At 38.6% G+C, this 20,578-nt stretch overlaps 1 protein-coding gene across 1 annotated transcript in view; it reads left to right on the top strand.

Annotated features, from left to right (window-relative positions):
• The first annotated feature begins 12,752 nt into the window (after positions 1 to 12,752).
• Positions 12,753 to 20,578, top strand: part of LOC121388585 — a 29,032-nt gene continuing 21,206 nt past the window's right edge. Inside the window, exon 1 of the mRNA XM_041519981.1 lies at positions 12,753 to 12,878. The gene's annotated coding sequence lies outside the window, so the exon portion shown is untranslated. The remainder of the gene's footprint in view (positions 12,879 to 20,578) is intronic.

The following is a 20,578-nucleotide window of genomic DNA, read 5'->3' as shown; positions in this document are numbered from 1 at the left end:
AACATAAATTATAAGGTGGCCCTGTCACCTGTCTATGGCCAAATGCAAACACTAAGGCGGTATATTAACACCTATTGATGAGAACACCATGCGTTATTTTTGGCTACACATGGTTGTGTTAATAATTTCAAGACATACGTTTGGCTGCCCTTAGGTGATGACCAGGGCCCTGTTCCACGAAGCGATCTTAGCCCTAAGATTACCTTAAGCGCATAGCTACCCTATGCACTTAAGTTGATCTTAGTCTTAAGATTACCTTAAGCGCATAGCTACCCTATGCGCTTAAGTTGATCTTAGGGCTAAGATCGCTTCGTGGAACGGGGCCCAGGTCACCAATGCCATACATCCAATGAAAAACTACACGATGGAAATCGATTAGACTGTGACGTATAGATAACCTACATTGTGTCAGTGACGCGTAAATCAGCTACAAGTGCAACGGCTGTAAATAACTTTTAGTCGAAACATATGTTAAAATTTGCTTAAAACCTGTTTTTGAGGATATGTAAGCAATAGAATAATACATTCGTGTCCGTTAGATACCATTTATCTCACAACTCGTTATTTAAAAAGGTATCAAACTCGCTTTCGCTCGTTAGATACATTTTAAAGGCATACTGTCACGGATTTAAGGACCTTATATCTTTAGAAATGGATAATAAATAAAAATTACATTAATTGTTGGAAACCAAATCTAGCTATTGCATCACCTTAAATGAACCATGATGGAGTGAAATCCATGTCATCCCTCTCGGCAATTTTAGTTTTTGAATTATGGACCATTGCCATAATTCAATTATTTTTTACAAAATGTCATTAATAAATGGAATATGGTGGTCATGAAGATAGTTGAATAAAGTGCATTTAGGAACAAATCAAATTATATTTGTTCAGGTAATACTCTGTTAGACCATTAAATAGGTCAGTGGTCTGTGACAATATGCCTTTAAATAGGTCAGTGGTCTGTGACAATATGCCTTTAAATAGGTCAGTGGTCTGTGACAATATGCCTTTAAATAGGTCAGTGGTCTGTGACAATATGCCTTTAAATAGGTCAGTGGTATGTGACAATATGCCTTTAAATAGGTCAGTGGTCTGTGACAATATGCCTTTAAATAGGTCAGTGGTCTGTGACAATATGCCTTTAAATAGGTCAGTGGTCTGTGACAATATGCCTTTAAATAGGTCAGTGGTCTGTGACAATATGCCTTTAAATAGGTCAGTGGTCTGTGACAATATGCCTTTAAATAGGTCAGTGGTCTGTGACAATATGCCTTTAAATAGGTCAGTGGTCTGTGACAATATGCCTTTAAATAGGTCAGTGGTCTGTGACAATATGCCTTTAAAGCACTCATGTATTGTTCTCTATTTACAGGGACTGACCTAGATTTGCTATTGTTACACGTAAGATGGAAAACGCTACTTTAGAAAACGTAAAAAATACAAATGGTATGGGATTAGTTTTACTAAATTATTAAATAAAATTTAGAGTGAGAGCGGGGCGTTGTCCTGCGGTAAAGCGCTTGTTTAATGCGCGGGCGGTCTAGGATCGATCCCTGTCGTTGGACCCATTGAGTTATTTCTCGTTCCAGCCAGTGCACCGCGACTTGCATATCAAAAGCCGGGGTATGTGCTATTCTGTCTGCGGGGTGGTGCATATAAAATGTCCCGTGCTACTAACGGGGAAAAAAATGTAGCAGGTTTCGTCTCTAAGACTACATGTCAAAATTACCAAACGTTTGACATCTAACAGCCGATGATTAATAAAACAATGTGCTTCAGTGGTGTCGTTAAATAAAACAAACTTTAACTTCAAACAATTTTAGATGTGATTAAGTCTAGTTTTTTTGTTTTTAATTTTTAAAAAAAATGTTATACTCCTGGGGCCTATCTCACAAAACGTAAGTTTACGGGCATACGATTATACGTTTTTGACATCTATTTTACGAAGAAAATTACATCATTACAGAAGATGGAGCATTTTAAGGACAAAAGAAAATGAAATGTGTGTACTTTTAACTATATTTGTTGTACTATAATAGTAACAAAAACTCTGGTTTTGTCGTAGATTTACGTTTACGTGCAAAACTAGGCTTACGATGTTTTATGAAATTGGGCCCAAAGCTGTTTCACGAAGCATTCTTAACGCCAAGATCACCTTGAGTTCATGATTACGTTATGCACTTAATGTCATATTAGCGTTAACATTGCATTGTAAAACGGAGCCCGCTGGCTTTTAAATGCTGCTCTCCTGTTTTTATGTTACGGTTACACACCACCATTAATTACTCCATGCAGTTCAATACAATTTCTACGTCAGAATATATTCAGTGAAAAATACAACACTATCGAGAGGGTCACGTGACTACTAATTTTAAGGAGTGCTCTCAACTGACATGTACCGATTAAAAAGTCAACATTAGTCGGCCAGCAAATTTTTCAATTAATGCCTGACATTCGCCTCGAGTTGCTGTTATAAAAGTTGCACCATGCCACTTACAGTTGTTATCAGTTAGCAACTACATATAACAAGTAACTTCAAACCAGTGGGTTATTTAAATATTACAAAGGTCAACCAACGTGCAATCACCAAGCAATCTAATTAAAATTAGCTCCACTATTACATGTGGATTTAACACCCAGCCAGTTAGAGCTCATGTCCACCAATCAAAACCTTACTTGCAGAATCCTGCCAGTGATTTAAAACTAACAACACTGCGTAGTCCCCAATGTCCAGGTAACACTTCGCCTTTTATAACGTTATTTGGGAGCATACAAATTCTAAAAATATCGGGCGAGTCTACTTTAGTGGCCGCAGTACAGCGAACCATACCAATACGTACGGGGTGGGTTATCAGTCTTCAATTTTACATTAAAAATTATTTATTTATTTATAAAAAAAACCCTAACTAAATCAGTCTTCAGTTTTACATTACAAATTATTTATTTTATAAAATAAAACATGTTTTAAGGCATTCGTAATTCACACGAAACATGTCGTATACCCTCAGGATAATTCGGAATGTTTTCAAATTATTTTTAAATCACTGGCAGGATTCTGCAAGTAAGGTTTTGATTGGTGGACATGAGCTCCAACTGGCTGTCTTTAGATCCACATGTAATAGTGGAGCTAATTTTAATTAGATTGATCACCAAGGAATTTTTTTAGAAAAGCATATCAGAATTTTGTAGTATTTTTTTTATGAGGAACTATTTCCTAAACCGGACTATATTAAGCTGCTACAGCAAATAACGGCATTACTTGGCGACACGGAAAAGGAGGACGTCGTCAACTACAACGTCTGGAAAATAACCCTGGAACAACAACGCCTTGCCTACCGGTGTTACACAATTGCACGAGTCTCCCCTGGGTTGTCATGCCACGACCAGAAGAGGTCAGGCCCCTTTTAAGGGCCCTATGGGCAACCTAGGGAGACACCCCAGCACCACAGAGGTCTAATTAACGAGCTACTCTCGAGTCACTAATATCAAAACTTATGTTAGCTCCGAAACTTTCTCTTTCTCTGTAAATAACTTTTAGTCGAAAAAGATGTTAAAATGTGATTAAAGGTAGCACTAAACCAAATAATTCGGCTGGGTCAAAGTTAGAGGTGCACCGGACTTCTGATAGAGAAGTTAACACCTGTGATTGGTTATAAATGTAAGTGTTGGTTGTAAACCCCCCCCCCCCCCCCCCCCCCCCCCCGCTCCGGAGTTGGTCACTGGCGATGTCAGAGGCTAAGTCCGTAGTGGGCGTGCCTGAACCTTTTTGGATAGGGGCACGTTAATAGAATTCCCAGTCCCAGTCCCACAATTTGTTTCATCTGGGCTAATAAGGTATTCAATTTTATACACTAGGAGTGTTGTAAAAACATCTGGTTATACCGAAAATGAGCCACGAAAGGTACTATTTTCTTCACTTAATACTTTGAGGTAGGTGTTTAGTACTGATATTTAAAGGCATATTGTTACAGAACACTGACCTATTTAATGGTCTAACAAAGTATTACCTAAACAAATATAATTTGATTTGTACCTAAATGTACTTTATTCAACCATCTTCATAACCACCATATTCCATTTATTAATGATATTTTGTAAAAAAAAAAATTAAATTGAATTATGACAATGGTCCATAATTCAAAAACTAAAATTGCCGAGAGGGTTGACATGGATTTCACTCCATCAAGGTTAAGTTAAAGTTATGCAATAACTAGATTTGGTTTCCAACAATTAATGTAATTTTTAGTTATTATCCATTTTTACAGAAATACGGTCCTTAAATCCGTGACAGTATGCCTTGGTATAGTCATACCTATAGCACGTATTCAGTGCATAATAAAAAAGATTATGATTTTTGTCATTTAATTAAATTAAACTATACTATTTGATTAATTAGCCGTCACTCGGCCGTGCAAGTTCACAACGACCTTGACCTTGACAATAATTACTGTACATGGCTCTGAATGGAGTTTGAATAAACGTTACCACTGAGGAAAAGTTGGTTTTGGCCTATAATTCATACAAAAAAGTTTTTAATATTTTTTGTTACATTGTGTTTGACTTGCCATATACAACTGCTCTTAAATATGGTAATATATCTGGGCAACCTGAACTTAGATTTAAATAGCAATTTATTTTTATGTGCCAATATTGGGTAAATGTCTTTAATTTCCATAAACATAGTTAATGTTTGATGTATGTAATTCTGAAAGCTTGACTTTTTAAAGACCTTGATTTTATTTATGGGTCATAGTTTTGTCGATATATTGCGTATATTGTTGTTTTTGTTTTTTTAAACCACAAACATTAATATGGTCGCCTATGATATTTTATTTGGTATAGTCATACCTATAACCTGATTTTTGAGGATATGTAAGAAATAGAATAATACATTCGTGGTCGTTCGTGCCCGTTAGATACCATTGCGATAAATAGTATATAACGGCAACTCATGTATTATTCTCTATTCAAAGGGTTCATGTTTTCACACCCAATAGCCGATGTATTTTTAGTGCTCAGGTGTTGTTAAACATTCACTCATGCATTCATTCTATTCAAGGGGACTGACCTGAATTTGCTTGAAGCTTGAAAATGCTACTTTAGAGAACGGAAACGAATACAAATGCAGGGACGTGCGCAGGAAAGTTTGCAGGGGGGGGGGGGGGGGGGGGGGGGGGGGAGAGGTGTCAAATTTTGCAGGGGTAGGGGAGGGTCGAGGTGGCTGGCGAAGCCCGATAACATCTCAGTTCATCCATATCCATTCACAGGAATGTAAAAAAATCGGAATATGAACATTTTTTTCGCCTTGAGCGGGGGGGGGTCGACCCCCCAAATCTCCCCCCCCCCCCCCCCCGCACACGCGCCTGAAATGGTATGGGATTACTTTTACTAAATTAAATAATTTTAGAGAGGGCGGGACGTTGTCCAGTGGTAAAGCGTTTGTTTGATGCACGGTCGGTCTAGGATCGATCCCCGTCGTTGGACCCATTGAGCTATTTCTCGTTCCAGCCAGTGCACCACGACTTGCATATCAAAATGAATAACTTTTTTTTAAATATGAGTGACATATTTTAACGTATTTGTCATGAAGGAACGACGCACTCAACACATTTTATTTATGGTTATATGGCGTCGGACATACGATTAAGAACTACACAGAAATGGAGAGAGGAAATCCGCTGTGGCCACTTCATGGGCTACTCTTTCCGATTAGCAGCAAGGGATTTGTTATATGCATTATCCCACAGGCAGGATAGTACATACCACGTCCTTCGTTACACCAGCTGTGGTGCACTGGCTAGAACGAAAAATAGCCCCAAGGGCCCACCGACTAGCAGTAAGGGATCTTTTATGTGCACCATCCCGCAGACAGGATAGTACATACCACGGCCTTTGTTACACCGGTTGTGGAGCACTGGATGGAACGAGAAATAGCCCAATGGGACCACCGACGGGGATCGATCCCAGACCGACCGCGCATCAAGCATCAAGCACTGAACTACGTCCCGCCTCCTTATTTGTCATGAGTGCTTCGGAAAGCCCTATCGACCTCTTTAAACAACAATGCAAGTAATTAACTGTGGTGAGGTGGGGTATTTTTTTTTTTTTGGGGGGGGGGGGGGGGTAATTTATAAATGCGACACGATGTATTCGTGACAGGGTATTATCGCGTGCTGCATTTTGCTGCGTTAACTTACTGAAGTACTTTTTTTCTTTAAATTTATTTTCCAATGAACAAATGAATGAATGTTTAACGACACCCCAGCACAAAATTACACATCGACTACTGGGTGTCCAACAAAGGTAAGTACATAGTATTAAATTAAAATTCAAACTTATATAATTATGTAAACAACACAGTGTAAAGAACTGTGGGTAAAAGCACAATACCATAACCGTATTGTTTTTATTTGTTTACAGTTTTCGAGGTTATTCTTTTTCCTTGCTTTGGAGTTAATCCTGGGGGATGTAGCTAGAGAAGGAAGGAAGGAAATGTTTTATTTAACGACGCACTCAACACATTACGGTTATATGACGTCACACATATGATTAAGGACCACACAGAGAGGAAACCCGCTGTCGCCACTTCATGGGCTACTCTTTTCGATTAGCAGCAAGGGATCTTTTTATATGCACCATCCCACAGGCAGGATAGTACATACCACGACCTTTGTTACACCAGTCGTGGTGCATTGGCTGGAACGAAAACTAGTCCAATGAGGCCACCGACGGGGATCCATCCTAAACAGACCGCGCATCAAGCGAACGCTTTACCACTGGGCTACGTCCTGCCCCATAACACTTTAGCGTGGGAGCAAACCAAAGATAACCTAGAAAAGATCACGATATGAGTGGGTCCGTCGTTTATTTCTCGGTCAGATGTGTGTGTGTGTGTGTGTGTGTGTGTGTGTGTGTGTGTGTGTGTGTGTGTGTGCTACATGGAACAGTTACATATACAGTATAAGACAATCTTAAGACTACAATAATTACCATAATATATACTGAGAGCAAGTAGAAACTTTACACTGCATAAATTTGACCGCACAAATTAAATACAGGGTGCATGACTATAAAAATGCTATGTAAGGATGTCGATATTATTTGAGAAGCAATACAGATTGACACAAGTCGATGTGGGGATCAATTTATTGCGTATTACCGCCTGATGTCATGTGACCTCCCAAAACGATTTTCACATGATGAGATCGTGGCACGTTGTGAAGTCAATAACGCGTGTGACCGCCTCGCGCAGCCACCACAGCCGCACAACGTCTTCTCATCGACCGAAGAACTCCTCTGAAAATCCGTACCGGAAGTCGTCGCCATTGGTTGATCAGTGCCTGCCCAAGAGCTTGAAGGGTCTGCGGTGGGTTGACCTGCTGTCTCAGTGGTCTTCCCAATTCATCCCAAATGTGTTCGATGGGATTCAGGTCTGGTGAACGGGACAGCCAATCCATGACGTTAATACCGGCGTTTCGCAAGAAATTCGCGCGTCAAGATCGCTGTATGGGGTGTAGCGTTGTCTTGTTGAAATGTCAATCCTGGACCGTGTTGTTGCATGAACGGCAGCAGTTCCGGTGTCAACACTTGATCACGGTATTGTGCGGCAGTGAGGTTGCCCTGGACGACAATCAATCGGAAACGACCATGGAAACAAAATGAACCCCAAACCATTACGCTGCCGCCACCAAATCTGTCGACCTCCTGAACACAACACTGCGCATAGCGTTCTCGCGGTCTACGCCACACCCGTACCCTGCCATCAGCAAACCTAAGTGTGAAACGTGACTCGTCAATAAAGACAACGTTATTCCAACGTCTCTGATTCCATCTAACGTGTCGTCGGGTCCATTCCAGACGTTGACGACGGTGAAATGGCGTGAAAATGGGTCCTTTGTATGGTCTCCTAGCTCGCAGACCAGCAGTCCGCAGTCGATTCCTGATGGTGAATTGTGACACCCGACCCCTGAACAATTGTCTGCTTGTGGACGCGGCCGTCTCGAACCGATTACGGAGATGACGTAATCTGATTTGTCCATCCTCTCGGCGTGACGTCACACGCGGATGTCCTGGCCTCGGACGATCCGTCACTACACATGTCTGTTGCACACGGGTTCTGAGATTATGAATTGTCTGTCGGCTGCATCCTAGTGTGCGAGCAACTGCCGCAACGGATTGTCCTGCGTGCAGCCTACCTACAGCACGCTCACGTTCTGCATTTGTGAGACGTGGCATTCAGTCACTAATTTGTCACCAGAAATTTTAATGTGTTTTCCTGTTAAACAATACAGTGTGAACTGATTTGAAGGCATACGCGTTCACTGTGTTGATCACGTGACCCTGTGCACGTGCTTGTCAGGTTTTGCGCTTTAGACGTGCAGAAAGGCAATATGTGCGTTTTCACTCCGCCCCGCCCGTGCAGTATCATTGGGAAGACCTTTATCATCCATTATGTAACGCAAATTTCAACTGATTTCCTCCAAAATAATTTACGATAAAAAATATGATTGTAAAGTTTCTACTTGCGCTCAGTATTTATACATAATTAGTAGTTCGACTGTAAACAATTTATAATGCTATATATGCGAGAATTGTTGTGTCTTTATTCAAGTGCGTGTAATAATAAATATTAACCGTGTAACTGGAATGATTATGACGTAATGGACATTATTAATATTTCTTACGTTAAGTGTCTTTTTTTAAATGCGCATGTGATAATTGATATACAATTATTAACCCGGATTAATAAACTAAATTATCACTTGGTTTTATGACATGGATATCATGGGTAAGTTATATATATATATATATATATATATTTTTTTTTTTTTTTTTTTTTTGTCCAATACAAATCAAAATATTTTTTAAACTTTAAAATTAATTCTGGATGGAATTTAAAAGATTCTAATATATTTAATTTCTGATACAAAATAAATCTTTTATCGTCTGCTTGAGATGATTACTCCACCAAAATAAACGAATCGGTACATTAAAAAGTTAGCATATTAGTATTTTTTAAATATAAATGTAATTATTAATGTATTTCAGCATCCTTGACCGCAAACAGGCAGCCACCCGCTCCAATTTCTCCTCAGCACATTTAACAGATTATTTATTATTATTATTATTAAAGATGTTATCTAAAAAGCCCTTTTGGTCACACACACTCAAATCAAAAATATTTACCATTTTGTTTTCCAAAATTCGCTGACCACCCTTGTCCCAAAACCAAAAACATTTACCATATTATTTTCTCTTTTTTTTAACTGTAACATAACCGGGTGTTTTGTTTATAAGTAGGGCCTATTTGGCTACCCGTATATCTACATTATATATTTGTTTTCTTATTAATAATAGAGTATTATCAGTATATAAATATATAGACACTAGACAGACAGACAGACAGACAGACAAGATAGATAGATAGATAGATAGATAGATAGATGCATGCATACATTATATTATATTATATTATATTATATTATATTATATTATTTTATATTATTTTATGTTATTTTATATGTTATATTATGTTATATTATATTATATCATAGTGTCTAGGGGGTATGTTGGTTTGTGTGTGTGTGTGTGTGAGGTGTGTGTGTGTGGGGGTGGTGGTGTGTGGTGTGGGTGTGTGCGTGCGTGTGTATGTGTGTGTGGGGGTGGTGTGTGTGTGGTGTGTCGTTGCAAGGCATGTTGGTAGTTCTAGTCGAGCGATACGAAATCTTCGCGTAAGATTTCGAACGACAGGAAGCACCAACGTCCGCGTGTTACAACGTGTGGTCAAGACCGCTATATCATGAACACGCATTTGCGCAATCGATTCCAAACTGCCACTGCTACTGCTGCTAACACACCTGGGCTTCATAATAACCGAATCAGTGGGCAAACTGCTCGTAATCGTCTGCGGGAGAACAGTTTACATGCACGACGTCCTTACGTCGGATGCGTTTTAACGCAACGTCATCGTCTAAATCGTCTTAATTGGCCACGTGTACACACTCGTTGGACACGGCGACGCTGGAATACCGTTCTTTTTTCGGATGAATCCAGATTTTCTTTACAACGTGGTGATGGCAGGGTGCACGTCTACCGTAGGAGAAATGAACGCTATGCTGACTGTTGTGTTCTTGAACGAGATCGTTTCGGGGATGGGGGTTGTGTCATGGTCTGGGCAGCCATTGCCCATGGTTATCGTTCACCACTAGTCGTCATTGATGGCAATTTAAATGCTCAACGTTACCGCGATGACATTCTCGCTCATCACGTCATTCCTCTGTTCTATAACAACGCCAACATCTCGATTTTTCAGCATGATAATGCCACCTCTCATACAGCTAGAGACACTGTAAATTTTTTTAGGACAAATAACTTTGATTTTATTGATGACTGGCCCGCTAAAAGTCCTGATCTCAACCCCATCGAGCATGTCTGGGATAGTCTGGACAGACGATTGAGGCGTTGTCCCAACCCACCCGCTAATGTCAACGAACTTCGTCAATTCCGCAACAGCGCTAAGTCAGTACATTTGGACACTGAATGATAGATTCACCCCATACACCATTAAGTGGAAAATTTTATCCAAAGCAAAATCATACTCTCCAGCGAGCAAAAGATGTAACCTCTGCCTGAAGGAAAAACTGTTCATAATGTATAAACCTGAAACCAGCACACTAAACTCCAAGAATGAACTCGTATCAGCATGTCGACACAGACGCAAATACCTTCTGTGCGCATACCACACATCACCTATAGACCTGCATAGTGACGTAACCTCGACGTCACAGAGTCCATTACGTCATCAGCTTTCCGTTGACGGTGTAATTAAATCTACATCTGATGAGTGAGAGCAATAATTCAACTCTCTCACGAAACAAGCCTGTCATGTAGAGAAAAACATACACTTTTTAACGATATATATATATATATATATTAGTGTGTTTACAAATACTTGTTCTTGTTCTTATCAAAACCCGAATCAATAGACGCGGGTCGAATCACCAACCTAGAGAGAGAGCTTTATCACCAAGCTACGTCTTTCCATTTGTTAAAAGGATCGTGATGGCCTCAGATTACAGTTATCTTTCCATTTGTTAAAAGGATCGTGATGGCCTCAGATTACAGTTATCTTCCCATTTGTTAAAAGGATCGTGATAACACAAAAGCAAAATGTCTGACAGCGACATCACATGACTGGGGACCGTTTAGAAATTGCGTAACGTGCTCGCTCGCTCTACTAAAGGTTCCAGTGTACTAAATCAATTCATATTATCCACAATATTAACGTTTACTAATTTCATTTCATTTCAACTTATTTTCATGTTTATGTCCAGTTAAAGTTCAAGCATGCTGTACTGGAGACACACACACACACACACACACACACACACACACACACACACACACACACACACACACACACACACTTCAGGTATCTGGGCTGTCTGTCATGGACAGTGGGTTAGTTATTAGTTGTTAGTGGTTACTAAGAGAGAAGAGGGTGCAGTGGTCTTACACCTAACCATGGAGTCGTTAAAACTCGCTCTGGGTGGGAGCCTGTACCGGTCTGCGAACCCTGCATCTACCAGCCTTATGTCCGATGACTTAACCACGACACCACCGAGGCCGGTGTTTACTAATAAAACAGATATAAGCAGCGTATCAACACACCCAGGCCCCTCGCTCACGTCCGATTCCCCCCCCCCCCCCCCCCCCCCCCCCCCGCCCCACCCCTCCCTGTCATTGACAGAACTCTCTGGCGAAGTCAGATGTTGTGCCCACGACATGCGTACTTGAACAGTTCTCTGATGGAAGCATGCCAAAAATTACCCACACCCACAAAAATCATAACGTCACCAGGTAAGCTGGGAAGACTAACAAACGGAAAGTTAATTACTGCTTGGATCATATTCATTTCAACTCCTCCAGGTGTTTAAGCGGTGTATCCAGAGTGATTCTGCAATGTTCAGTTTAGGTCAGGTCAGGTCATAGGGGTTTACGTGCACATTCAGAACAAGCTGTAGCGCACGCCTGTCGTGGGCACAAGACAGGAAAGGTGTGGGGAGGGGAGAGGAGGGACCGCCTGCACTGGCAGGTGCAAGGGAGCACCAGCAGCCCGATCAAATCGGTAGCAGGCGGGTGGGGGTGGTGGTGGTGCTATGTAATTTGAATGGAGCAGTTAAATGCCAAAGAGAAAAGGGTGCGCAATTTTGATTGAGGGAATTTGGCGCAATTTTGAAGGGTCGGTCGAAAGGTAAATGGCCGAGCTAATATAGGTTTAATGTTCAGTTTGGATTTAGCAATCTTTTATAGTACAGTGCCTTTGTAACTGTGTCCTGCTAAGTTGAAATGAGGGGCAACGTGGGGTGCTTTACACTGTTTATTGTACAGAATATTGTGTCTGTGAACAGCGAGGCGGGTACTGAATTGTTGAGTAGTTTGTCCAACATACTGAATTTTGCAGTTTGTACGTGTCAAACAGTAAACTACAAAGGTTATACTACAGTCTAGACTGTGTGTCGTAATGTTTTCACAAGTTTTGCATCTGGGCCTGTGACAGGGGCGATAACCCCAAGTAGTATTTATTTATTTTCCACAGATAATAACATTTGCACAAATAATAAATGTCACATATTACTACCAATCAGAGCCCCACCTGTTTTTACTCCGTAAGTAGTTTACCTCGAACGTTGACACGGAACTTTGTTGTTTGGTATAGTGCAACCTATACATACCACATGCCACCGTTAAGGCTATCGTTCTAGTTGACTGGATTGTGCATTGCTTAACTATGTGTGGTTGGTGATCAAGCCAACACAAGCACTCAGCCGCGAAGACCGCTCATCTTATATGGAGATAACGATTTTGAATAAAAGGTAAGACATGTTTATTTATTTGTTTTAATTTTCCTACTAAATATACGAAAGAAAGACATGTTCAGTGTAAAACAATATTAAATAGAAGTGTTTTTAAACCAGGTCAAAATTAATGATTGGTTTATTGAACAATATGTGTAATATTGTTGGCTCAAAATTATGAATCAATTAAATTATACATTTCTGTGATACAATACGCACGTGTACATATATTTTATAATTTCAATAAACGTGAATGCTAGAAATTCCTAAACTTGGTGTATACTTTAGAAAACAACCCTAGCCATACTATGTAAGCCACCCATTCAAAAAAACCAAAATGAAATGCGCTAGTTTCTCAAAACAAAAACCCCAACAAAATGAAATGCACTATTTTTTCAAATCATCATTTATAATAGATGTACGCCCACTTCATAGTCCATTCTTTGACGTGGTGGGGGGACTTGTATGTCTCAGTGACCCAGATAGCTATGCCAGCAGAAGCTTTGGCTTCTGTTAGGGACACCCATGCTGACCTGGTTAATGGGTAGAGGCTAGACTGATATGGACTAAGGGTGAGGTAACCCTAACAGAAAGCTCCAGTGCTGAAGTCAGGGGTATTGGGCCGCACGGCGCACTCTAATAGACCACAATACCATGCATCAACAGCTATTATGACTACCGTATATCTTCGCCTATAAGTCGAATTTTTTTCACCCAAAAATTATTTTACAACTTGGGGGGTCGAGTTATAAGAGGGTAAAAAAATTTCAACAAAAAATATTACTGTTTTGGGGATTATTTTACAAGTTTTATTGTTGAAGTATGCCATGTATTTATACTCAAATATGTTAATTTGACACATTTATTTTTTATACCCTATTTTTTTTGGCATTAGAACGGTTTTGGTTATGCGAAAAGGCGTACGATCTCACTCACATGCCAAGACAACAGTCCACTTAGTTAAATTAACAGTCATCACTAATAGTAAAAATGTAAACAATACTAACTACCTGTTGCCTGAGTTTATTTTGAAATCTGGTCACTGGCATTAATGGTTGTTCAAACAATGTTTTGGCGGTGATTAACTTCATGAATATTACTGAGCTTTCCCTTAAAATAGACTGATCTCTGCAGTTCACTATCTAGAGCAATAGGGACACACATCATTTGGTACAAAAACCAGTGTACTTTCCAGAGTTATCCTCCTTACATGTATTAATATGGCGGCAAAACGTGATACTTTCAGTTTTATCGTAGTGATCTGTTGTCAGTGTTTTATAAATAAAGTCGTTGTCTGTGCACAAAACCATCTGTACAGTACTATACAGTAACAGTCAAACAGCTTTCACTCTCTACTAAGGGAATATTTCGTTTAGATGCTATGTAATAATGATAGTTTGATTGGAATAGTCTGATCATATTGCGATGTACAAAACGTGAAAACCGAAGTTTGTAAAATAATTTTCTTTTGTTCCTATATTATTGTTCTCATGTGCTGAAAATAAGAAATATTTCAATATTTATAAGTAGTTTTTCATGGGTCGACTTATAAACGGGTCAATAAAAAAATACGTTTTCAGGGCTTGAAATTAGGGACTCGACTTATAGCCGAGATCGACTTACAGGCGAAGATATACGGTACATAGATGTACGCATATATGAAAGGAGGCGTTTTATCAATGACTTACCGACCTCGGGTATAAGGCTGGGCCCAATTTCTCAAAACATCGTAAGCCTAGTTTTGTACGTAAACGTAAATCTACGACAAAACCAACAATTCTTATTACTATTATAGTTCAACAAATATAGTTTGAAGAACACACATTTCATTTTCTTTTGTCCTTAAAATACACCAGATTCCGTAATGATGTAATTTTCTGCGTAAAATAGACGCCAAACCGGTATAACTGCTAGTAACAGACTTAAACTTACGATGTTTCGTGAAATGGGCCCTTGGTACGTACAGTACTGGGTTAACAGCCCGGAACCGGCTCCCACCTAGAGCGAGTTTAGCTACTCAGTGGGTAGGTGTAAGGCCACTACGCCAGCTTCCCTCTCACTAACCACTAACAACTAACCACTAACCCTCTGTCCTGGAGAGACAGCCAGATAGATTAGGTGTGTGCCCAGGACAGCGTGCTTGAACCTTAATTGGATATAAGCACAAAAATATGTATAAATAAAACAAAATCAAATCAACGACCGTGTTCCGGGGTTCTTACAAATATTTTAGAAATATTTTCTCCAGTATTACTATTGCTTCCGGTATTGTTTTTGTTTTTGTGTTGTTGTTTTTTGTGTGTGTGTTTTTTGTTGTTTTTGTTTTTTTTAATTGATTATGCCTACGAATTGAACTGAACTGAAAAAAAAATCAGTCGTATTATTTAACGACACTTCAGTACGAAAAACATAACGGCTTTTGGTTGTCATGGGTAAATTGTCTATCAACACAAACATTCTAAAATCATCAATAAAATCATCATACAGAGTAATCAGGCGATAAAGAGTCACAATAGCTATGGCGTAAACCACCAACATACATACTTTTTTCTTTTTTTAAAAGACAGACAAAGATAAGGATAAAAAGAACACTAAAACTACTTCCTTCCACAAAACAAACGTAATGGCATACCATGGAAACAGAGTATGTGTCTGTGGTAAATACGTTAAAACACCACCACGAATTGCATGCGAATGTGAATGGTGGGTTGCAATCAATTTTGTTCCGAATTATCCACACGTATATATAAAGAAAATTGCTAAAACAAATTACATATATTTATTGAAATTTTCGTATGCAGATGATACTGTAATTTTCTCCGAAACTCCTGAAGGTATGCAATATGCTTTAGATATATTTAATGACTGTTGTAACTCTTGGAATCTTAGCATTAATGTGAGTAAAACAAAAGTTGTGATTTTAGCAAGAGAAAATCGAGGTATAATGTTGAATTTATGCTGCAAGATGAACGATTGGAAATTGTTGATTATTACTGTTATTTAGGAATTTGTTTTAAATGTAATGGGACTTTTTCTAAATGCAAAGCAACATCTTGTAGACCAAGCTCAAAAATACGGAACAATAGCATACCAGTTCATATACAATTAAAACTTTTTGATTCAATGGTTGAACCGATTTTATTATATGGATCAGAAATTTGGGGTTATGAAAATTTACAAATAATAGAAAAAATTCATCTCCAGTTTTGCAAACGGATTTTGAAGGTAAAAAAATTTACCCCAAATTTTATGGTATATGGAGAATTAGGAAGGTTCCCTTTAGAAATACAAGTAAAGGTACGAATGGTGTCATTTTGGAGTAAACTGGTTAAAGACGAAAATAAACTTAGTAGTATTTTATATAAATTAATGTTCTCTTTAAACAGTGGTGAAGGAAATCAATTTAAATGGTTGAAATTCATAAAAAGTATTTTCGATAACTCGGGAATGGAGTACATCTATATGAATCAAAATAATGATTTCAAATCGTATAAACAAGAATTAAAACAAAACCTCTGTGATCAATTTATACAATAGTGGTTCTCGGAAATTACAAACTCTTCTAGGGGTCAATTTTATACATTATTTAAAACAGAATTTTATTTCGAAACCTATTTGTGGAGATTATCGAATCAAAATAGATGCTGGATAACTAAATTGCGTACGTCAAATTTAAAATTACCAATCGAAACTGGTAGATGGTTTAAAGTTCCTAGAGAAAATAGAATATGCAAACTTTGTAATACCGATATTGGAGATGAATACCATTATTTATTTAATTGTAAAAATCATCATATTGAAAACATTAGAAGAAAATATATAAAACAATATTATAGAATTAATCCTAGCGTTTTTAAAATGAAAGGTATGCTGTCATTATGTAATGCACCATTATTAAAAAAAGAGCTATATTTATTAAAAGATTATCTTGTCTTGTGAACTGACGTTTCTCCGCATATTTTAGCTAGTTTGTTTGCATATCTTGTGTTCTGTTAATTATAGATACTTCTGTGCTGACGCCTGGGTGGGGGTCAGCCATTACTTCCTCGTTTTCCAGATATATGTATGTATGTATGTATGTATGTATGTACAGTCAAACCTGTAATCACTTGCCTTAAAGGCATATTGTCACAGACCACTGACCTATTTAATGGTCTAACAAAGTATTACCTGAACAAACATAATTTGATTTGTCTCTAAATGTACTTTATTCAACCATCTTCATAACCACCATACTCCAGTTATTAATGACATTTTGTAAAAATAATTGAATCAAGGCAATGGTTATAATTCAAAAACTAAAATTGCCGAGAGGGTTGACATGGATTTCACTCCATCATGGTTCAGTTACGGTGATGCAATAGCTAGATTTGGTTTCCAACAATTAATGTAATTTTTAATTATTATCCATTTTTAGAGAAATAAGGTCCTTAAATCCATGACAGTATGCTTTTAAGCAGACATACAGTACAGGCAGTAAACAAGAAACAACAACAAATCTTTTAAAGACTATATGTGGCAACCTGTAATCAGCGGCCACCTATCTTAAGCGGCCACTTTTATCTACTCCCGTATATTTACATATATGTGTGTGTGTGTGTATATACATATATATATACATATACATATACATATACATATAGCGGTTTTTGACACGGCTCGATCGCGGTTTTCTTCTTCTAAATTTAATTTTTTTAAATATTTTTGTATATATATATAATGTATGTATATGTATATGTATATGTATATGTATATGTGTATGTGTGTATATATACATATATATACATATATATATATATACATACATACATACATACATACATACATACATACATACATACATACATTATATATATATATACAAAAATATTTTAAAAATTAAAATTTAGAAGAAGAAAACCGCGATCGAGCCGTGTCAAAAACCGCTTACACAAAAAAGGCTTTTGCAGTCGGGATTACATTTTTAAGCGTGCATAAGACTGTGCGACCCAACTTGTTTTAAATTCGTGCTAGTTGTGTTGAACAGGTAACAGCAGTCACAGAACGTGACCAAAGCACTACCATGTTGCTGAGTAAAGCTAAGCCTGTTTTTTCAGCTCAGGCTTGCAGTACTTAGCATGACGTATTTAAAATACCAAACAAACAGAAAGATAGTCTTAAACAGTAGACGAACAGAACACATAAACAAGGAGCAGGCCCGTACTCAGCATGGGGGAAGGACTTTCCTTTGGCACTGTCACTAACCCTAACCCAAATTCTATTTATTATAAGTATTTATAATTTTCTTTATACGTGACAGTGCCAAAGGAAACTCCTATCAGCATGGGTGGGGGTGGTTGGGACATGGGGATGAGGTTTTTTTTGGTTGTTTTTGTGTGTGTGTGTGTGTTTGTGTGTGTGTGTGTGTGTGTGTGTTTGTTTGTTGGGGTTTTACCGTTAGTGTTACGCATATTGATAGGTCACCACTAAGTGTGGTTGGTGATACCGTGTTGCTTTCCGCTCTTTAGGATGAAACGGCCTGTTATTACATATAATAAATTCCGTGGCTAATATACAATTTAAAAAAAATTAAAATTAAAAATAACACTAAGTCTTCTAAGAATACCGCCATCTTTAAGTCACCACTGACGTAGCAGCAGCAATAGTTTTATATATTTATACATATATTTATATGTGTTGTGTGTGTGTGTGTGTGGTCCCCCCCCCCCCCACCTCCCCCACACACTTTTTGGCACCTTCCTACGCCTGTGGTCACTAACTTAGTAAAAAAAACCTAGCGAAACGATTAGTACTGTTACCGAATCATAGTTACTGTTACCGAATCTGTTTAAATTATTAAACCAGCCCCGCGTGCAGGGATTTTAGCGGAGGGGGGGGGGGGGGGTGTCTAGACTGTTGTGGCGACCGACGTTTATAAGGCGGGGTTCGATTCATGCTCTTCCAGAAAATATATTGAGAAAAAAAAAGAGAAAAATTACTTAATCAGGGAGAGGTTTCGATCCCCGAAACCCTTCCCCTGATAACGCGCCTGTAATGCGAAACCTCTTTATTAACCCTTGTTTGACACCGTATAGGTGATAAAATTGTTGTATACACCTGAGGGTCGTTAAATATTCATTCAGTTATATTTATTTTCTTACACACCATTTGGTGAGAACACCATCTCGTTCCAACCAGTGTACCACAACTGGACAAAGGCCGTGGTATGTGTTTTACTGCCTGTGGGAAAGTGCATATAAAAGATCCCTTTCTGCATTAAGAAAATGTAGCGGGTTTCCACTTATTGACCACGAGTCAGAATTACCAAATGTTTGACATCCAATAGCCGATGATTAATATATCAATGTGCTCTAGTGGTGTCGTTAAACAAAACAAACTTTATTTTTGATAACACATGGGTTGTTAACACACGTACATGTGTGTTAACAGTTTCAAAACATACGACTGGCTGATCCTAGGTGATGACCAGGTCACCAGTGCCATACAGCCAATGGAAATCTGGCGTAAGTGTTACGAGTGCTTTGTGTTACCGGGCCCTAGGTCACTAAATCTTTTTTAACTTTCGGTATTTTTATTTAGGTATTACTTCACAACATAGTTACTGAACGCAATTTAATTCTCAGTTGAATATTGTGCAGAGGATAAACAACTTAAAACATCAGTAGGATTGTGTGTGTGTGTGCGTGCGTGCGTGCGTGCGTGCGTGTGTGTGCGTGTGTGTGTGTGTGTGTGTGCAGTTCGCTTGCGGTATTCCATCAAATCAAATTTCATTTCATTTTCATTTCAACTTATCTTCGTCCTTATATCTAATTAAGGTTCAAGCACACTGTCATGGGCACACACACCTCAGCTGCCTGGGCTGACTGTCAATAACAGTGGTTTAGGCGTTAGTGGTTAGTGAGAGAGTGTGTAGTGGTCTTACACCTACCCATTGAGTTGTTAAAACTCGCTTTGGGTGGGAGCCGGTACCGGGCTGCGAACCCAGTACCTACCAGCCTTATGTCCGATGGCTTAACCACGACACCTTCAAGGCCGGTTGTAATTTGATAGTTTCGGTGAACCTTTTATTCAACGGCATATGGAGGGGTTTTATGTAGGTTTTTAAAATTATTATTATTGTTAAAAAAAAAAAAAATTATCCGCTGATCAATGACATTAAAAGTTTTGTCAGGGTTATAAACATATTTATTTAGTCGGGTTTTGGGTTGTTGTTTTTTTGTTGTTGTTCGTGCTGGCATGCCACTAAGAATTCGTAAATTATATATGTAGTTATTAAGCAATTACAGTTAATTTCCGATTATTGTTTCAATATATTATGTTATGTCTATTTGTCCACCTCCTCTCCAAAACATATTCTTCTCCCCCTACCCCGCCCTTGGGCCCTTACTGCCCTACCCCCAGCCCCCCCAAAAAAGAAGAAGAAGAAAAGAAATGTTATTAATTTTTGTTTTTAATGCATGGATCCAGCCCTGTATCTGTCTGTTACTCTGCCTCTGTCGCGAATTCCATTCCTCTCTCTCTCTCTCTCTCTCTCTCTCTCTCTCTCTCTCTCTCTCTCTCTCTCTCTCTCTCTCTCTCTCTCTCTCTCTCTCTCTCTATTATTGCATGTCAAGGTCTAGATAGATTTCATTAAATAGCTTTTGCAGACATGCTTTTAACAAAACACAGTTATGCCTACATGGACCAAATAACCAGTGTTGCTAGTTTACTCTGTGTCA

This window comes from Gigantopelta aegis, chromosome 14, assembly GCF_016097555.1.
Source record: "Gigantopelta aegis isolate Gae_Host chromosome 14, Gae_host_genome, whole genome shotgun sequence".
Classification (NCBI taxonomy): domain Eukaryota; kingdom Metazoa; phylum Mollusca; class Gastropoda; order Neomphalida; family Peltospiridae; genus Gigantopelta; species Gigantopelta aegis.
The sequence above is the reverse complement of the archived record's forward strand: the minus strand, read 5'-3'. Positions and strand labels throughout refer to the sequence as shown.